This window comes from Tupaia chinensis, unplaced genomic scaffold (genome assembly GCF_000334495.1).
Source record: "Tupaia chinensis unplaced genomic scaffold, TupChi_1.0 Scaffold142543_1, whole genome shotgun sequence".
NCBI lineage: Eukaryota > Metazoa > Chordata > Mammalia > Scandentia > Tupaiidae > Tupaia > Tupaia belangeri.
This window is the reverse complement of record NW_006202392.1, coordinates 532,292-552,550: the sequence shown is the minus strand read 5'-3', so window position 1 is coordinate 552,550 and position 20,259 is coordinate 532,292. Positions and strand designations below refer to the sequence as shown.

The 20,259-nt window shown below is 36.8% G+C and overlaps 1 pseudogene; it reads left to right on the top strand.

Moving 5' to 3' along the window:
* The first annotated feature begins 484 nt into the window (after positions 1-484).
* On the top strand, positions 485-8,181 carry LOC102473518 (L-lactate dehydrogenase B chain pseudogene; annotated as a pseudogene).
* Positions 8,182-20,259: the final 12,078 nt, after the last annotated feature.

Genomic DNA, 20,259 nt, shown 5'->3' with positions numbered 1-20,259 from the left:
GCTGAAATGGGGTGGGATTGGTCAGAGACTGACATTTGGAGAATTGGAAAAGCTAAAGAAAGAGGACTGAGGTATTATAATGAAGGACCAGAAAAGAATATAAAAATGGGAATTACAAATGAGGGGATCTTTGCCATTGGTAAAAATCTGGGTCACTCACAGCTGTGTTTCTTTTCCATTTGCTTTTGTGTCTAGGTTTTGACAGCATAGTTACCTAAAAAATCTTTCATCATCCGAATATAACAATAGATTTCATTCCAGAATACAATTGTTATATAACAATAATTCAGTATGTTGGAGTAAAAAGTCAATCAACACAATTTTAAGCTTTGTATGTCCTTTGTTTGCAGGAAGTCAGGCATATACCAGCATTTGTCATTCGACTATTCTAGTGCATTTCTAGCGTACTGTGCCTTGGGCATGACACATCAGAGTGTGATGTTTGTCTTTTATCACCTGCCAGACCTCTCTGGAAAGAGTCACCATGGAATTCATCATCTGTAGTCTTTGTTGGCGGTATACATATAAATATGCGTTGAATGCATTTGTTGTGGATTTTGTGGTTTCCCAAACTGGCTTAAGTAAAAAAGTGTTGAGATGAATGATGAAGAGGATCTTCTGCAGCAGGTATGAAGCTAATAATTAAAATATTATTTACCAAAATACTGACAGCAAAGGTTTTTGTTATTCTTTGTCAACTATTTAAATACTAGTAAATGTAAAGGTAGCATGATTGTAATTGTTATATGACTGCTTTGTTGAAGTTTGTGAAGAAACTGTCTTCTCTACTACACAGTGAGTTTAGAAATGTTAAACTAAACAATTTAGAATTTTCATCTAGGAAAGTTCACTTAGCTTGAATAAGCATTTAAAATAGCTTTATTAGGCAATGAGTTTCAGAAGCATTAGTCTGCTACAAAATTTTATTCCTATTGAGAGAACAATCTTTATTTTCTGAAATTTTTGTCTCACTTTAATAAAAATGCTTTGAGGTTAAATGACTAAAGGGAAAAACTTGTTTTTAAATTATATTTGAAACACATAACTTACTAAATAGTGATAGCCACTAAATGAGTCTGGAGTAAATGAAAATAATTTAATTTTCCATCGGTTCTTAATGTGTATGTAATCAATTTCTACCATTGTATTTCTGACATACTGAAGTGTGAAGTCAAGGTGTGGTCAAGTCTGGGAGAGTGTGGGTTTTCTTTAGATGGAGTTAAGGAAATATAAAGCAGGGCCAGCCCCATAGCACGGTGGTTAAGTACTGTGCATTGGAAGCTGGATCTCACATGGCTGGCTGTAATCCAGTCCTAGCTCCAGCGGCTTGAAAAACTTGTAGGTCTGTGTGTTGCCCAGAATCTTGATGGGAGGGAGGAATGTAGGAGGATGGATAGCAATGTGACTGCAAGTCCCGTTGCAGGATGCTTTCTCTTTCATATATATATAGTTATAATGTAATGTAAGGAGCATACCGACTATGTGCAGGATATAGTAGTAGACCAATGCATTGTGTATGAAATGATGGTACTTGAAGAACACACCTGATCTTCACTCCTTGATCTGGCAGACAAAAATAGCTAAAAATCTAAGGACAAATGGAATCATTGCTGTCTATATATAATACATATATGCAGTGTGCTTTGGGCTGGAGACAAGAATGAATGTACTTTCCATGGAGAAACTGGGCAAAGATATTTGAAAAAGGCACTTACTGAGGAGGAGTTAAGCTTATTCTGTAGTGTCATGTCATAGTCATAGGCCTCAGATGATGCGTGTGTTTATGTAAGAGAACAAATTTATCTGAAAGCAAATTTGTAGGTGTAAAGGATAGTTTAGAGAAAAAAAAGCAAAGATGATTAGTATGTACATCATGAATACTTACTTCTCCTGAGCCTGTGACAGAACTGTGTTCTTGTTCAACCCCCGTGGTTTTAGCCTGGGATTCCACATGATTCCACTTCTATGAAAATCTTTAAGAGTCACAGTTTCTTAAGACCAAGCTAGACTAAATGGTGTTCATGCACTCTTAGAAGAAAATAAAGATTATTTATATATTTCATGTGTTATCAGGTACATGTGCATGCTGAAGAGAGACACAGAGAAAGAGGGAGAAGGAAAGTGAAAAATCATTCCTGGAGGGATGGTCATGCTGCAATTCCTTCTTTTTTATTCTCCTCCTGGAAGTGGAGCATGCATGCACATGTGCCTGGTGTGTTTTCCAAGCTGCCAGGTCTGGGACTCAAACTACTCACTTGGCCATATGGGATCCAGCCACCTTAACCACTATGCCATCTTGCTTGCCCCTGACAATATTTTAAAGTACATAATTTTCACAACAAGAAATGTACTCTATCTTCCAGTAAGTAAAAAGTTTCTCAAGACCTGAACTAGAACATTATATTTAATAGGTGCAAGAAAGGTGAGCCTTGGCTGGCCATTTGACCCAACTCTCCACTGAATAACCTCCTCTATACTCTCCTGCATGGGGTCATATTCTCAAGGAGAGAAAGAATATGGGAAGAGGGAAAGAAAGAGGGTGACATTGCTTTTCCAGTTAATAATGCTTTTCCAGTTAAAAACTGCTTTTCCAGTTAATAATGCCTGGAAAAGGACAGTGACTGTGTTCCATTCCAGAGGCTTTTGTAATGTGAACAACAGCAGCATGAAGTTAACAACAACAACAACAACAAAAACAAAACAAAAAACAAAAACAAAACAAACAAACAAACAAAAACAGCGGAACAAAGGCTCCATAGATTCAGAAGGAGAGATTGTGTGTGAAGCAAATCCCCCATGATCTTCACTTCTTCAACCTGAACAAATTCTTTGTTAGAATCTTCAGTAAAATAGCAGTTATTAGTCTTAGATTTGGTACTTCCCTAAAGAATATTTTACTGAGATTTCCTGTTCAAAGCCTTGTTATAAAGTCATGCATTCAGTCAAATCTTTAGTGGCGAAGAGTAAATGGATGAAAAACTCATTCTTATTCTGCAAAGTAGAGTCTATAAATGTATGAAGTTGTGAAATTGAGGGGGTCATAGGCTTCAGTTAAAATCTATCAAGATTTGGGGATCTTATGCATGGTCCTGAGCTGCTAATACACCTTGTGAGTTGGGTAGTATCTGTTGTGAGTAGGTGCGTAACTCCGTAGAGAAGACAGTGCAGATAGACACAGAGGGCTGAAGTTTCCACATCACAGAAGAAATGGACCCCATCTGGGGTGAGACCAGAGATTCATGCTGTTTTGTAGTCAGTATCTGTTTGATGCAGTCCTGTGGGGAGCTCCAAATGGCCTTTTGGAGGCTGGCCTCAAAGGGTGAGAGATTTACTTACCCAACTTACCCTGCTTTCCCTGCTTTATGCCATCGTCTGTGTGACTCTGTGGGGACTTTCTATTCTACTTTTACATTTCTATGTGTTCTCTTAGGCTTCAAAGATCCTATTTCAAGCTTTATAGTTCATTCTATACTTACTTTATTTACCTCAGACCCATCTACATCTGGTTTATTAAGTGGCTCTCCATATAGGAAATTTTGATGTTAACACTGAGATTGGTGTTTCATGTGTTGATTAAGCACATGCTCACTGAAATCAGAAAATCATCTTGGGCTTGTTACTTACCAGCTCTATGATGTGGGCTAACAAGTGGACTTCTCTGTGTCTCACTGGACAGTGAAAGTACTGACCAGAAGAGATTTTACAGAGATTAAATTAGTTAATATATGTTACAGTGCTTAGAACATAATGAGCACTCTTTAAAGAGCAGTCACTCATGGGAACCAGCAGTTCGCATAATGGCTATGGCGCTGGACTCCCATGTAGTCGACCGCGGTTCGCGTCCTGGACCCGGTGGCTTAAAACTCACGCCGGGTGCATGTGCGTGCGTCCCCAAGATCCCGAGAGGAGAATGGAGGAGAAGGGATTGCGGCGTGTCCATCCCCCCTGGGGGGTGATTTCTCGCTTTCTGTCTCTCTGTCTCTCTCTCTCTGGCGAGCGCACGTGCCCTATAGCAAAAACCTCTGCAAAAAAAAAAAAAAAAGATCAGTCACTCATCATATGTACTTTATTGTGTTATAGTGTGGCCAATAATGGCTCCCCTACATTTTCATTTTATTAAAGAGTTTTCACTTTTTCTTTTACATGATCAAATTTTATTTGTCCAAGATAATAATAATTATGCACATAAACAGACATATAAACACATATCTATCTGAGGTACAATTACTGTACTTACATTTAATATTCTAGTGATAAGCAACTTATGTTTTTTATACAGAATAGAATGCTTTTCCTGTCATATTTAAAATATTCCATTTCATGAGACCTAGTATTTTTGTCTGCAGCAGCCAATTCATTGGTATCTTCACTGACAGTTCTATAATACTCTTGGATATGTTTTACACTGAATAACAGAGCTTAGTATCATAAATATGTATTATATGCTACATGTATATTTAAATCTTTTCTACATATCTTTTCTTACCTTTGAAACATATTTGTTTTATTCCCTTCCACAAAGTTTTCACAAATTGCTTAGTTCTTATTTATGTAGATAAATATATTTTTAGCTGTAAAAATCTTCATTTGAGAAAATATGGTGATTTTTTTCACTTTACTTGTGAAAATACTAAATTAAGCCAGTATTAACACTAAGCCAGAAAATTGACCAAACTTCTTGCCTCCTTTATTTTTTAAAATTTCTTTTATTTTTCAGTTTCATATTGTATGTATATACAAATATATATATATGTATTTCCTCTTTCATATAACACATGCTCATATATCTTTTTATTATGTATTATATTTATGATCCATAGAACAACATGCTATTCATTTTCATTTCTTCTAGAACCTTTAAAACAAAGACTGGCTTATTCTAGGTATTCATTACTTATTTGATGAATAAATGAGTGTATTTAATACAAAGTAGAATGGTCCTGGTAAGTCACTTGTCAACGAGGGATAGAAATATACTACTTACAGGGAACCAGCAGTTAGCGTAATGGCTATGTCGCTGGACTCCCACGCAGTCGACTGCGGTTCGTGTCCCGGACCCGGTGGCTTAAAACTCACACTCACACTGGGCACGTGTGCGTGCGTGCCCAAGATCCAGAGAGGAGAATGGAGGAGAAGGGATTGCGGCGTGACCATCCCCCCTGGGTCTCTATGTCTCTGTCTGTCTGGTGAGCGCATGCGCCCTATAGCAAAAAAAAAAAAAAATATATATATATATATGTATATATACTACTTATATATATATATTTGTAAAATTTTCTTTTCTATAAATGTTTTTCTTTATCCATGATAGAGCACGTGCATGTGCATGAGAGAGGGAGAGAGGCAGAGATAGAGGACTCTCCACAGGGTCTGGTGACACTATGATCATCCTCCTCCAGTCTTCCAGGCCATCAGATCTTGGACACTTGGGCATGTTTCAGGCTGAATGGCCAGGGATCCAAGCTGCAGTCATGTGGGATCTGTCTTCTCTTAGGCAGTGGATTATCACTGTGCCACAGAGCTGGTCCATTTTGTATTAGGAAAATCACACATGGTTAGATCTTTATAAAATTATTTGATTTCCTTATCTGGAACTACTGGTTAAGTATTTTTCTTTCCTAGAATTTTTCCGTTGCAGAGTTTTCATTGCTTTGCCTTGGGGGGGGGGGTCTGTTCTGTTTATGGGCTTGGTGCTGCTATTGCCTACTTGACAGCTTGTTGGGAATGGAATCCAGAGTCATAGCTCTTCACCTGAGGCGCAGCTGCATCACTTACATCCTGACACTTCTTTCACACAGAGGCTCTAGAGGAGGATAGTTGCTCAATAATTGATGGGAAGAGTTGGATATATTGGAAGAACTATGTTCCACCTAATCTGCAGACTTCGATATAGGTTATTTCATTGAAAAAGTAGCAAGGTTTGAAAAATTGGAAATTTAATGGTATAGAAAATTGGTGGTAAAACTGGAAATTATCTGGGTTGTCCCTGACATTTGGTTATATAATATCTCCACAGATATGTCTGGGTATGAGAAACTCAACCTCTTTTCAAGCAGTTCATCCCATTTGGAGCTCATTATATTAAGTAAAATTATACTAAGTAAAATATAATGAGCCCTTTAATCATCTCTGTAATTTCCAAGAAATTTACCTGGATTTTTTTTTCTTCTGTGCTTCATTTCACCTTAAAAGGAAGAAATGCTGTTGAACTCTCACTTGAAATGTGAACTTGTTTTTTTTTTTGGTAAAACCTGAATTTTCCATCTTCATTTTGTATAAAACTATTCGCATTTAATATGATTTAAAAGGCAACATCTTCAGTTTTAAATATTTTCTTGCCTATAAAGTTTGTAAGTTGGATGAAATGAAAGAAGAGTTTCAAATCACACAGATTTGCATTCTGCTACTTTCTAGTGTGAAGCCAAACCAGCTGCTGCATCTGTTGGAGCTTTAGTTGCCTCTTTGAGAGAAAAAACGTTCTAGCACCTTTATCTTTCATATAGCAAATACTCATATACCTTTTTATTATGTATTATACTTCTCAGAACAACATGTTACTCATTTTCATTTCTCCCAGAGCCAATGGCTGACTTATTCTAGGTATTCATTAAATACTTGTTGGATACATGAATGATACAAAGTTGAGTGGTCCTAGTAAGTGACTTGTCAACAAGAATAGAAATATACTATATTTGTTCTCTTTAATTTCTCTCTTTGGTGTTTAAAAATGTGTCTGGTCCCATTTATACTGACACTTTACATTTTGCCAAAAGCCTTTATTAAAGAAATTACATTAGAAAATTAACGATTGAAGTAGATACTTGTATTATCATCAAGAAATAATTCTTTTTAAAAAGCATTTACTTATCAAAAATCTAGAAGCTGGGGCCAGCAGCAGTTATGATACTGGAGTCCTACATAGCCAATTGAGGTTCTAGTCCCAGACCTGGTGGCTTGAAAATCATGTTGGGAACTTGTGCGTGTGTGCCCAAAATCCCAGAGGAAAATGGAGGAGAAGGGATTGTGGCATGGCCATTTCCCTAGAGGGTGATTTCTCACATTCCCTCTCATTGTCTCTTTCTGTCTCTCTCCATGGAGTGCACGTGTCCTATAAAAAAACCTTTAAAAAATCAGATATTGTCTTCTTTACACCACTGTTTCAGCCATCTCAAGAGCCTTTTCTGCCTTGTGCACAACGGCAACTCTTGAGGATAAATTCATTGCATCAGTTGCAGAAGAAGAGACAATGGTCTTCAGCAATAAGCTCCCTGTAGTGGATGTTGGATAAGTTCATATGGCATGTGTGATCAGCATTCTGGGAAGGTCTTGAGGAACTTGCCCTTGTGGATGTTTTGGAAGATAAGCTCAAAGGAGAAATGATGGGTCTGTAGTATGGAAGCTTATTTCTTCAGATGCCTAAAATTCTGGCAGATCAAGATTATTCTGTGATTGCCAACAGCAAGATTGTGGTGGTGACTGCTGGAGTCCATCAACAGGAGAAAGAGAGTCATCTCCATCTGGTTCAAAGAAACATTTATATCTTCAAATTCATTATTCTTCAGACTGTCAAATACAGTCCTGATCGCATCATAATTGTGGTTTCCACTCCAGCGAATACTCTTGCATACTCCTGGAAACGAAGTGGCTAGCCCAAGTACCATGTGATGGGAAATGGTAGTACTCTGGATTCTGCTATCTTGTGGCTAAAAAATTTGGCATTCATCACACCGGCTGACAAGGATGAATTTTAGAAGGACATGGCAACTTAATTGTGGCTGTGTGGAGTGGAGAGAATATGGCAGGTGTTTCTCTCCAGGAAATGAATTTGGAAATAGGAATGGACAATGACTGAAAACGGAAAGGATGTGCATAAAATGGTGGTTGAAAATGTCTATGAAGTCATCAAGCTAAAAGGACACACTAACTGGACTATTGGATTAAGCCTGGTTGATATCATTGGATCCATGTTGAAAAACTCTATCCAGGATTCATCCAGTGTCAAGCATGGTGAAGTGGATGTATGGCATTGAGAATGAAGTCTTCCTGAGCCTTCCATGTATCCTCAATGTTTGGGGGTTGACCGGTGTTGACAACCAGAAACTGAAAAATGATGAGGTTGTTCAGCTCAAGAAGAATGAAGATACACTCTGGGACATCCAGAAGGACCTAAAAGACCTGTGACTACTGAGTTCTAGGCTGTAGAAATTTGAAGCTTGCAATATGATTAAGTATGAGCCTTTTGTTTTCATCCAGGTACATGGATCAGTTTGCTTTTCTCTTAACATGTGAATGTGGGCTCACAGAATCAAAGCCCATGCTTGGCTTAATGTTTGCAGTATGAGCCCTTGAACAAATAAAGTTAACTTTGGTAATGTTAAAAAAATAATTTAGGAGTTAAAGGAAAATAAAAGACTTTTATTTTTTCTCAGTTTTGCATTTTACTTCACATGTTTTGGTGTGTTTGAATTTTTGCAATCAGGATTATTATATTTTTAATAAAGAACACATAAAAATAAAAATATCCACAAATTCTGTCTTTAAAAATACATAGATAAAGGCATTGTTTTTAGGTCTGTGAGCAATAACTTCCTAAGAAAATCCTACTTCCTGTCAGTTGGGAAATGACTATCTTTTGAGTCCTTGCACTTAATGGTCTCATGGACTTGTCGATTTAGTGAAACACTAAAATACTTTTGCAGAAACAGCTGAATTGAAGAAATGAATCACTTACTGGACCATAAAGAAGGGTTCCAAGTGCTCAAATAAGCTCTGAGTGATCCTTATTTATGGTGAACAGTTGGTGGCCAGATAACTAAAAAAGAATACTTTGGACAGGGTCCCCAGTAAGATGTGGAACATAGTAGGGTCTACAAACATAGTTAATTTTTAGGACTATAGAAATTATTTTTTTCTTTTATAAGTTTCATTATTTTTAATGTCTTTGAATTTTCTTCATTTTCTTTTATATTGTTCTTCAATGTTATGGAAATTATTTTGAAATATCAGCATGTTTTAGCTATGCTTCTAGATATAAAGTTCCCTGACTTTACATCTAGAAAGTAGGTATAAAACATGTTTTTCTATGTCTTAAAGGGGGTCATCATAACCCTGGGGAAAGGCATGATATTAAAGATAATAGAAGGTGAAAAAAAAACTCAGAGAAAAGGTGAAATTCATGGGGCACTTGAATATAGTCATTATAGATCAGCATTTTCACAACACAAGATTCGTTTTCTCTAAACCTTTGTAAGGAAACCATTGAAGAAGTTCAGTATTTAATCCAGGAAAGCTGTTTTTATTTCACAAACCTACTGGGTTACCATCAAGTCCTCTTAGACATTCAAAGAATTTTCATTTACAATCTTTTGTAAAGAAGTCTGAATCATATGTGCCTTCTAGCTTCATACTCAAATTCTGTTTGTCATTATTTCATTCACTTATTAAAAAATATCTCCTTAGTTTTTGTTGTATTCAAATCAATATATTGGGCATGGATATATACCCACAATGCTATTTTCTCTTACACTTCAACAGGTTCATGCTGTCAGCCTTTTCTGAATTTACTTTTTATCCTATCAATCCTGGATTCCTGGAGAAATTTGCTGGAGAAAATAATTTACTGTGTAGATTGGTGCCAATACAACTTTAAAGTCTCCAATTCCCACTGGGATCTCATTATTCTTGTTTCCTGAGGTATCTCTTTCTCATTCTCTGCTACAGTTATGTCAGACAATTTCCATTCTTCTAAACCTTGTCTTCTATATCCCTACTCACCTTGAGCACTTTCCACTTTCAAGAAAATACCAGAAGTGTGGTTGGCAGGTAGAGTGGTGGCTAAGGCTAGAGTCCCACGTGGCCGACTATGGTTCTAGTTCCAGACCTGGCAGCTTGCTATTTCACTTTCTTTCTCTCTCTCTCTAGTCAAACTAAAATAAACTAATTAAAAAAAAGAAAAAGAAAACATTGGAAGTTCTATGACTGTCCACCTTTCTCATCCAAAATGTAAAAAATAGATGAAGTGTTTAAAATTAGTTTTAAATTCAAATTCAGCCACTTACTGAACAAAAATCTTCCTGAGACCCAGTTATGCCATCTGAAAGACACTCATTAAACTCTTTTCTTCTTCTTCTCCCTATCCTAGTTCTCCTTTTCCTTCTTCTCAGTTTTCCTCTTCCCTCCTTGTCTTAGTTCAAGCTGCTGCAACAAATTGTCATAGACTGGGTGACTTAAACAGTCAACATTGATTACTCACAGCTCTGGAGGCTGTCATCCCATGTCTGTGGAGGTTCCCACCCCCTGGCTTTCAGATAGCCATCTTCTTGGATCATCACTAGGTAGGAGCAAAGAGAGAGGAAGCAAGCTTTATCATGACTTAATTACCTCCTAAAGGCTTTGCCTTCTAATACCACCCCACTGGGGGTTAAGATTTCAACATATACATTTTGGGGGACACAAATATGCAGTCTATAACATTGCTTCTTCTAATATTCTATCCTCTTTCCTTCCTCTTACAAAGATGCATTTAAGTCAACAACTTCATTTAAACTCCATTTCCATCATTTCTGCCTTCTCACAGACCTCACTTTATCTTTTTTCTCCTCTCTTCTGCATTTTGTTTTTATTATTTTCTTTTTCTATTTATTTTTGGTTCAAGAGAGAGACACCCTCAACAGGATCTCACACCACGATCGCCCTGCTAGCCCTCCCAGCTAACCAGGATCACAGGCAAGTCTACACATACCTAGTGTGTACAGACTGACCCAGAAACCAAACTCCAAGTCTTCACATGGATTCAGCATCGTGGAACAACACTGTACCCCTGCAGCTGGCCCCGCTTATTATTTATTGACCTCTTTCTATGAGAATTTAAACAAACATAAGTTTTTTCTATCTGAAAGAAACAAAAATTTGTCTTGAATCTATGTGTACTACATCAGTGGCCACCTCCTCTGTCTTCTTCTCTTTCTACTTTTGGGTTGTATTTCTTGACTGTCTCCATTTGATGGAATTTCTGGTGTGCTTGTATATAGATCCTGATCTAAACACCCCTTATTGCATTCTAGCTTCCATGGAAACTGTTCTTGCCAAGGCCTCCAGTGACTTGAGCTGAAAAATACAGTGGACAAGCCTAATACTAATCTTATGTATTATTTCAGTAGCAGGGTCCATTGGTTCACCCTTTCTTAGTACAGGTTTTTAAGCTTGTATGGCAATGAAACCACTTCATCCCACATTTTTCTTTCACCCTCTGGCCATTTTTTCTCTGACTACTCTCTGAGATTTCTATGTTTACTTATTAAATATGTTTTTTTTTCTGTTACTTTTTAGCCTTATATTTTCAGTCTGTGCTCTTTCTCTTAATGATTTCAACCACTTTCAGGATAGTCTTTTACCTTTCATTTTGTCTTATAGATTCTGACCCATATGGTTAATGTTTGCTGGAAACCTCCAGAAGACATTCACCTCAGATTCTGTATGTCCCAAATGGAACCCATTGTTTCCTTTCTTGGGTCTCTCCTCTTTCTGTGCTTCCTAATCAGAATCATTCTTGTCCTCTTTGATGAATCTCTCTCCTTCATCAAATGACCAAATCTATCTTTCAAAGGTGTCTATAGTATGGACATTCCCGCCACCCTCCCCCCTTTGTCCTCACAGCTATTTTCCTAGTTCAGATCCATGTAATCTTTTAAAAATTTTATTTTCATTATTATTTTAGTTGTTTTTATTTTTATTTATTTATTTATTTTTGCCCTAGGATGCATGCGTTCACTAAAAAGAGAGAGAGAAACAGTGAGAGAGAAAGTGAAAAATCACTCCCTAGGAAGGATGGCCACACCACAATCCTTTCTCCTCCATTCTCCTCTGGTATTTTGGGCATGTGTGCACATACATACCTAACATGATTTTCAAGCAGCTGGGTCTGGGACTCAAGTCATGGTCAGCCATGTGGAAGTCTAGTGTCTTAACCATTATGCCACCTGCTAGCCCCTATTTTTATTATTAAAAAATTAATAGACTTTAAAAAAATCAAAATCTTGACTTAGAGGCCCAACCATGTCATTGTATTCTGGTTGACAGTGCCACTTGGCAGGTTGAGGCTATCTGAGAAGCCAGGATTTGATTCTTGGTCCACTCTAAGAAGCCAGTGCAATGACATTGGCTTATTGTTTCAACCACTTGGGAGACTGGGGCAGGAGGATCATGACATAGTGAGATGCTATCTAAAACAATACACACACACACACACACGAACACATGCACACCTTGAGGTTTACAGAAATAACATGGCAGTAGTATGGAGGATGGTAGGAGAGGATAATATTGGATGAAGGGAAAACATGTAAAGATTGTGACAGAAGATGGGAAACAGAAACACTTATTTTTAAATGGCAAAGCCATTGAAAGTAATTACCACAATGTAATTCTCCCTCCTTTGCTCTAGGTTGCTTTCAAGTTTTTACTTTTATAATGAAGATGGCACTGGACATATATGACCTTATGTATTTTACATTATTTTCTTAGATCACATTACTGGAGGTTGAATACTGGGTTAAATGGAATGGATATTTTTAGATTTACTAGTGAAAGTTTGTAATGTGTTCTTTGAAATACATTATCTGTAAATATTGTAAACAAATTTCCCTCTCTTATGTTTTTGAAGAACATGCTTTGAGGTAACTGAAGGTTCATTCTTTTTTTTTTGTAGAGGTTTTTTCTTATAGAGAGCGTGCGCTCGCCAGTAAGACAGAGAGACAGAAAGCCAGAAATCACCCTTCAGGAGGGGATGGCCACGCCACAATTCCTTCTCCTCCATTCTCCTCTTGGGATCTTGGGCATGCACGCACACGTGCCCGGTGTGAGTTTAAGCCACTGGGATCAGGACTCCAACCGCAGTTGTCTACATGGTAGTCCAGTGACCTAGCCATTACACTGACTGCTGGTCCCCTGAAGAATAGCCATTACGCTGACTGCTGGTCCCCTGAAGGTTCATTCTTTAACATATTCTTTTAAATTTGATGATTATTGATCCCTTCTCTCCATTATTTCTAATGGAAGTTAAACATTTATGAGATTTTTTTCTTGATTTTCATGCACTCATATCATGAACAAAATCAGTGTTTGGCACTGTGTATCCCCACTCTGTATATACTGAACATCTACACTCTGTGGCAGAAATGGGAAGATCCAAAGATATAACTGTAGATACCAGAGATTATAAGGGAAAGGAAAGGGTAGTAGAAGGTGAGGGGAAAGGCAAAGGGAAGAAATACTTAACAGACATAAGAATGTAAAGTTCTCTACTGAAAATGATGCATATGATGATATCCTTGATTTGATTGTCACATACTGCATGCATACTTTGAAAACCATATCATGCACTATAGAGATGTGCAATTGTTTAATGTAAATCAGAAATCATAAAATAAAAAACATGAGAACAAAATGAGACTTTTTGGTAAATTCATTAAGGTTACACTTCTTACTGTATCTATTATATAGGGGTCAAAACAAAGGATTTCAAAGTATTGACATTAAAAAGGTAGCTATTAAAGAAAATTAAAGGTAAATGAATAAAATCAGTGATATTTGGAATCTAAATAACACTGGTTACTGTCTTAAAAGAAACTCATTGGGTCAAATTAGGGTCTAAATCTAGTGGTTGGCAGAATTCTCTTAGGTTAAGCCTCTTGTAGTTAATCTGACCAAGCTACTGAACTGAAATGCAAAATGACAAGCTTAGATTAAGCCACATAAACACCATTTCAGAAGAAACACCATGATGAGAAAAACAGGAATTATGGAAATGTCATAATATAAAACATTCCTTATGGCCTGTCCTTTGTAAGAGACAAAAGAAACATTGGAGGGAATGATGGCAGATATATTTCTGAACTGGGAAAAGCTGACGCAGAAATGTCAAAGAGATCAGAATCAACCTGTTACGGTAGAAATTTTGAGATTGTCTAAATTAAGCATGAATTGGATTTGCATATTTATGCCACATGATCAAAATGAAGTTGTGAATCTGTGCTTGTGTTCATGGCTTTTCCAACCTGGTTTACCTTCCCCTCTCTTTTCAACTCAAGTACTCCCTCTTCTGTTTAAGTGTAGCCTGGTTTCCTGGCTATCAGAAAATTCTAGAAAATCTTCTGTCTGTTTAGTAATAGCAAGAGTATGCTGATCAAATTGCCTCTACTGAGAATCCTCAGACTGTTTGACATGCCCTATGCTATAAGAGGTATCCCTAGTTTTTTTGTGTTCAGAATCTAATGCTGTTCAGGTAAAGGATTAGAGCCTGACCCAATGAGAGCCATCTCTGGGCTGGCCAGGGGTACATGTGGTAACTTAAAATGTGGCAACGTCTCAACAGAGATCCAGTATTGCCTGGTGCCTGGGCAATAATAATCACGGCTGACACCTTTTGAGTGCTTACTACACAACAGGCACTGTGTGTCCAACATAATGGTGCAACTAAGGGGGGCGGGGTCTACATATACTGAATGCCTGACAAATAGTGAAATGCTTCTAAACTAGTTGGTAAACAGTGGCTGACAAGAGTCTCTTAATGGTCCCCTGTCCCCAACCTTCCCTAGCTGTCCTATGCTTCCCCTGGGGCCCTTGGACCTCTGTACCATCTGTCTATTAAAGAGTTTAAAAGAGTGAACACCTGGTCCCACAGGGATCCTCTAGGACTTTGTCCTGGTTTCCCTGTACTCTGGCACTTCAGCACCCCAATAATGGTGAGGTTGCATTCTGATTGACAGCGTTCATTAAAGATGTGTTAAGTATCAATGCTTGGTGTTTTGGAGCCAATTGTCTGAGTTTAAATCCTAGCTCAACCACTTATAAGATAAATAATCTTGGGCTAGTTATCCAGTCTTGCTTGACTCAGTTTTTCTCATCTCTGAAACAGAGATGGTAATGTATTTATTTCGAGGTATTTTTTTTTGAGACTATCTGAATTGATACGTAAAATACCTAGAAGGGACTTGGCACATGACAGGTATAATAAAAGTATTTATTATTTTTATTAGCTGTATTAATAGCTAAATATGTTGACCTATCACCCTTCAGTACCACACTAGATGCTGGGGAAAGGACAGGTACTCACTGCTGGTTGAATTGTACAGGGTGTTGGGATTGCTGCATATTCTCAGCAGCATTCTAGTCATTTTGAGACCCACTTGTGTGGTTATTGACAAACTTTTTCTTCTTTATTTCCCACCTTGCACTTTATATTAATTGCCAACTTTAACAATCATGATATTTCAAATAAAAATCCAGAAACTTGTAAAACTGACTATGCTGGGGCCATGTGTTGATATGACAATGACCGACTGGTGATAAATATTGGTTCCTTCCCAGGAAGGGGTATCAGGTCTTGTGTTCAACCTCCAGTGCACCATGTCTCTGTGACATCTATCTGGTATTCGAGATTGCTCCCTTGTGCTAAGATGGTCTAAACACATTTCTTACTTTACAAGGAAGCCCTTAACTTCCATAACACTTTACTGCCTGCATGATATTGTAAGATTCTTTTTGGATCATGTTTTATGATTTACTTATTTTTATTTCTTTGATTTCCCCTTGTTTGTAGTACCTCACAAACATCCTCGCTGTTTGGACTGATGAAGTTTATATATGTGATGACATGAGTTAAGATGGCTTTAGCCCTTATGCAGGAAACATTTATTAAAAAATACAACTGAGTGCTATCTCTGTGGCCCAGTGGTTAAGGGAGATGAATCCTATGTGGCCAATAGTGCAGTTTTAATCCTGACCCTGGTAGCTTGAAAAACATTCTAGATATATGTGTCTATGTGTCCCAAATCCGAAAAGGATGAAGAGATGGAGGAGAAGGGACTGTGGCATGTCCACAGCCCATGGAGGGTACTTTCTCCCTCATTCTCTCTTACTCTCTCTGGTGAGTGTATGAGTGTACGTACCCTTTGACAAGTAAAAAAAAAAGACAAAACAAAGCAAAGAAACAAACAAAAAAAACCAAAACAATGAAAAAGAATGTAAAATCAAGGAAGATAAATACGTTTTGAATTATACAGATAATGTTACATAATAGAAATGAATTCTATTTAGTTCAGCTGGCAGGCTATAGTGAAGTACCCCAAATATAAGACATGGATTTGAATTTCCAGTCTCCCTTGTCAGTCATTCAGTCTTGAGCAGATTACCTGACCCTTACAGGATTAGTTCTGCCTTGAAAAAAATGTAGGCATAAAAAATGGTCTGTGGATGTTGTTGTGAGTATTAAATTAAGATATGAAATATTATCTGATTATGGAAATGCTTTTAAAATTTTAATATACTCTTTAGATATGATTATATTTATATTAGTATTTACAGATGAGAATACCAAGGCTCCAGGAGGACTTGCTACTTAGTGGTGTTGGGGTAACAGAAAATTCTCTACCATTCACTGAAGGTTTGAATCTAAGTCTGTTAAAATGAATTACAAATACAAAGATCAACAGGAGAAAAGCCATGACTTAGATCATAGCTTTATATGGCACTGGGCTTTCAGATTAAAGAGTCTAAAACTTAGGGTGAACTATTCATTTTTTAATTTTTATTTTTTAATTTTAAATTTATTTTATATCCATTCACTGTATATCATTGCAGCATACAAAATGAGTTTTCCCATCCAGAATTTACTGTTTATTGGCTCTAAGATAGTACCATCTGTGTTATCTTTAAATAATCATTTTCAAATTTTGTTTTTTATGTATTTTACTTCTTTTTTTACCCCCTCCCCCTTGATTCCCTCCCTCTCACCCTCTGCCATTTCCTACCCTCCTCTCACAGTGTCTCTGGTATCTACAATTACTTACCATGTTTTTTAATTTTTTCCCCACATTTTATTGATTCACAAAATATTTTAATTAAACTGAATAGTTTCAATAGTAAACGCATCCATATAAACATATCTATGAACACATGTCTCACTTTAGGCATAAAACTCAGTGAGAAGAATGAACATCTATAAAGTAGCACCTAGCTGAGGCTATATAGCCTACTGTCGTCATTAAGTTGGTATGTTTTTTATTGATTTATTTGTTTGTTTGTTTTCTATATATATTTTTAATTCAAGAAAAGCAGTTTTATCTTTAATAAACCAAAATCAAAAAATGTTAAGAAAATTTTGCTTAAGACTTAAAGCCAGGAAAAAGATTAGGATTCTGTTCAAATAGTAGGTAGATACTAAAAACTCAAAAAACAGATATGGACAAAGCTAAAATATAGTAACAAGTTCACTGTAATTTTTTTTCTCTCTGTATTCCCCTTTTTACTATAGAGAGGCATAAACTAACTTACTTGAAAAAAGAAAAGAAGAAGTTTAGACTCAATTTGGTCTGTTATTTGCACAAAGCCCCATAAGAATACTAATTGACTTAGTTGGCTTTGCTGGAACTTTCTATAAGAAACTTCAGATTAGAGTCTTTAAAAATTCTCCCAAGGCTACCAAGCCAAGTCAGGAATTCACTGTCTGACTGTGTCTTTAAGTACTTGTACTTGAAAGTTTTGGGGATCTGTCAGGAAGTGACATTCTTTACTTACCTGCCAGGCAGAACTGTTTATGGTACCAGAGAATCTTTCCAAGAGATTCTGTTGGCTTTCTTGAGATCTGCCTTAGGTCCTTAGCTTTCTGGTTATATCTTTAGATACGACATTCTAGTCAAAGCCATGGAAATAACCAGTATTTCCAATTTCTGATGCAAGGCAACAGATATTATTGACCTTATGCAAATAACCATTCTGCCACAAAATAAGAATGCTCACAAATACTTTCCAATTCCAGAGGGTTCAGGAAGGGAGAAAAATGTATGGTTCAATTTTTTTTAACAAGTTTTTTTTTTTTTTTTTAAACACATTGCTAAATCTACCAACAGTTCAACAGAAAACAAAATCCTTAAATATGGAAGACAAAGCATAGAAGAAAATCAGTAATGTTTTAGTCAAAAGTCACAAAATTCTATTTCACCCATTCAAGCTCATGTAATTAATCTCTATTATGCTGAATTTGCAGTGCTACTTTGGTCTGATAGTTCCATTTAAATCCTGGAAGTTAACATTCAACATTATTATTGATATTTTCAGACTTGTCTCTACCATTAAGTGGCCATTTTCTTGATTTTTTTTTTTTTAATCTTATTTCTGTCTGTCTCTCTTTAGTTTTCCTGGTACAGAACTCCCTTCAAAACTTCTTGAAGAGTTAGCCTGGTATTGATAAAATCTTTCAGGTTTTGTTTATCTGAGAATGTTTTTCATTTTTTCTTCCCATATGAAGGATAATCTTACTGGGTACAGTATTCTTGGTTGAAATTGTTCTTTCATTTAATGCTTTGTATGTATTTTCCCATTCTTTTCTTGCTTACATTGTTTTCAATGAGTGGTCCGATGTTAGCCTGATGAGATTACATTGTAAGTAACTTGAAGTTTCTCCCTAGCCGTTTTTACCATCTTGTCTTTGTATTTTTGGTCAATCTGGCAATGATGTAACTTGGAGAAGATGACTTGGATTGATTATATTTGAAGTCTTTTGCATTTCTTAGATCTGGTTATCTGAATGCCTCTCTAGGTTTGGAAAGTTTTTGTCTAGAATTTCATTGTATATATAATCTATGCCTTTATTAGTTTCTTCACCTTCTGGGATACCAATTATCCAGATGTTTGGGCATTTGATAGTATCTAGTATTTCTCATTTATTATTCTCTTGTCTTTGGGTTGTTTTCTAAGTCTTTTTGGTGATTTTTTCTACGTCAGAGATTTTGTCTTCTACATTTGAGATTCAATCTTCTGCATGGTCTAGACTGCTTTTAATACTTTTAAGGGAGGTTTTGATTTCCTGTATTACAGACTTCATCTCTAACAACTCCATTTGATTCTTTTTTATAATGTATATCTCTTCTTTCAAATCATGGAATAACTTCCTCATTTCCTAGAATTCATTGTCTCTTTTCTCTTGCATCTTCTAGAGTTTGTTGTCTCTCTTCTCTAGAATCTTGATTAGTGTTGTCAGTATGAATAGAATGAATTTTTTTATCTGGCATTTCCATTAGTTCCATTGTACTGTCTGTGAAGGATGAAGGGTTGTTCTCCCTTGAGGGAGAGATGTATTCTTGTTTTAGTTTTGTTTCATTTTGTTTTTCATATTTCTTAGACCTCTGCAGTGGTTTTTGCTCATCTGATGTATTATGCTTCTTCCTAATTCTTGGAGTTAATTCTGAGTGTTTAGAGGCATGTGGGAGATGACCTGCAATCTCTCTGCAGTTTCATTTCCTTGACGCTCATCAAGCAACCTGCACTTTTGTCATTGGAACTAGATATTACAAAGGCCTCTCAGTTTCTAGAGAATAGGTGCACCTGGGCTGACAATGCAAAATTTTAACTGATAGTTCAGAGGTGTGTGGAAGATGAGCCACACTCTCTGCAGCTCTGAATTACTTCCTGCTGCTCATTTTACAGTCTCTCTTCTCTAATTTTTAGTGATTTGGTGATGTATTCACTTTTGGCTAACTTGTTGGGGAAGATTTCAGCAACTGTAAGCTGGTTTACTTCCCTTAGCTGTGAGGTACTTCTGTGCTATTTTTCTCTCCTCTACTGTGTTTTGTAACACGGTATCCACAGAGAAAAATTTGAGTTCAAATTTATGAACTCCGTTTGTGCAGTGGGTTCAGTGAGCATTTCTATGACCCTGTCTAGTTTTGGGGTCTGGAAGGAGATGTTTGGAGTAGAGTCTTCAATTACTTTAGTCCCCAGAAAAGGCAGGGCACAGCTTAGATATAGATGGATTTTGTCTAGGTTTTTAGGTCTTGAACTATTCATTTTTATGCTTAGGTTTGAAGAAGTAAGAACATCAGTATAAAAACATGACTGGACAAAAAGGGAATGATCTGATGTTGAGAGACTGAGTGGGGCAACTCAGCAGTCTGTCTACTCAGATTCTTGGTCTCTCCCAGCCTTTCTTCCTTCTAGGGAGAGACAGGACCTTCTCAAATGGGGGTCTCATGACACACAAGGAAACAAGATAGGTCAGATAATTTCTTTATCACCAGCTTTCCAAGGAAAAGAAGAGAAAGTTAGAGTGATATTTTTAGGCTTTATGGTTAACTTTGGGGAAAAGGGATCTGGTTTTAGTGGCATGCCTTGAGGTATGTTGGGGGAAGTGGATGAGAGACAGGAGGGCAGGAGAATGTCAGAGAGAAACTTTGATTCTGAGGCTTCACTTACAGATGCCAATGT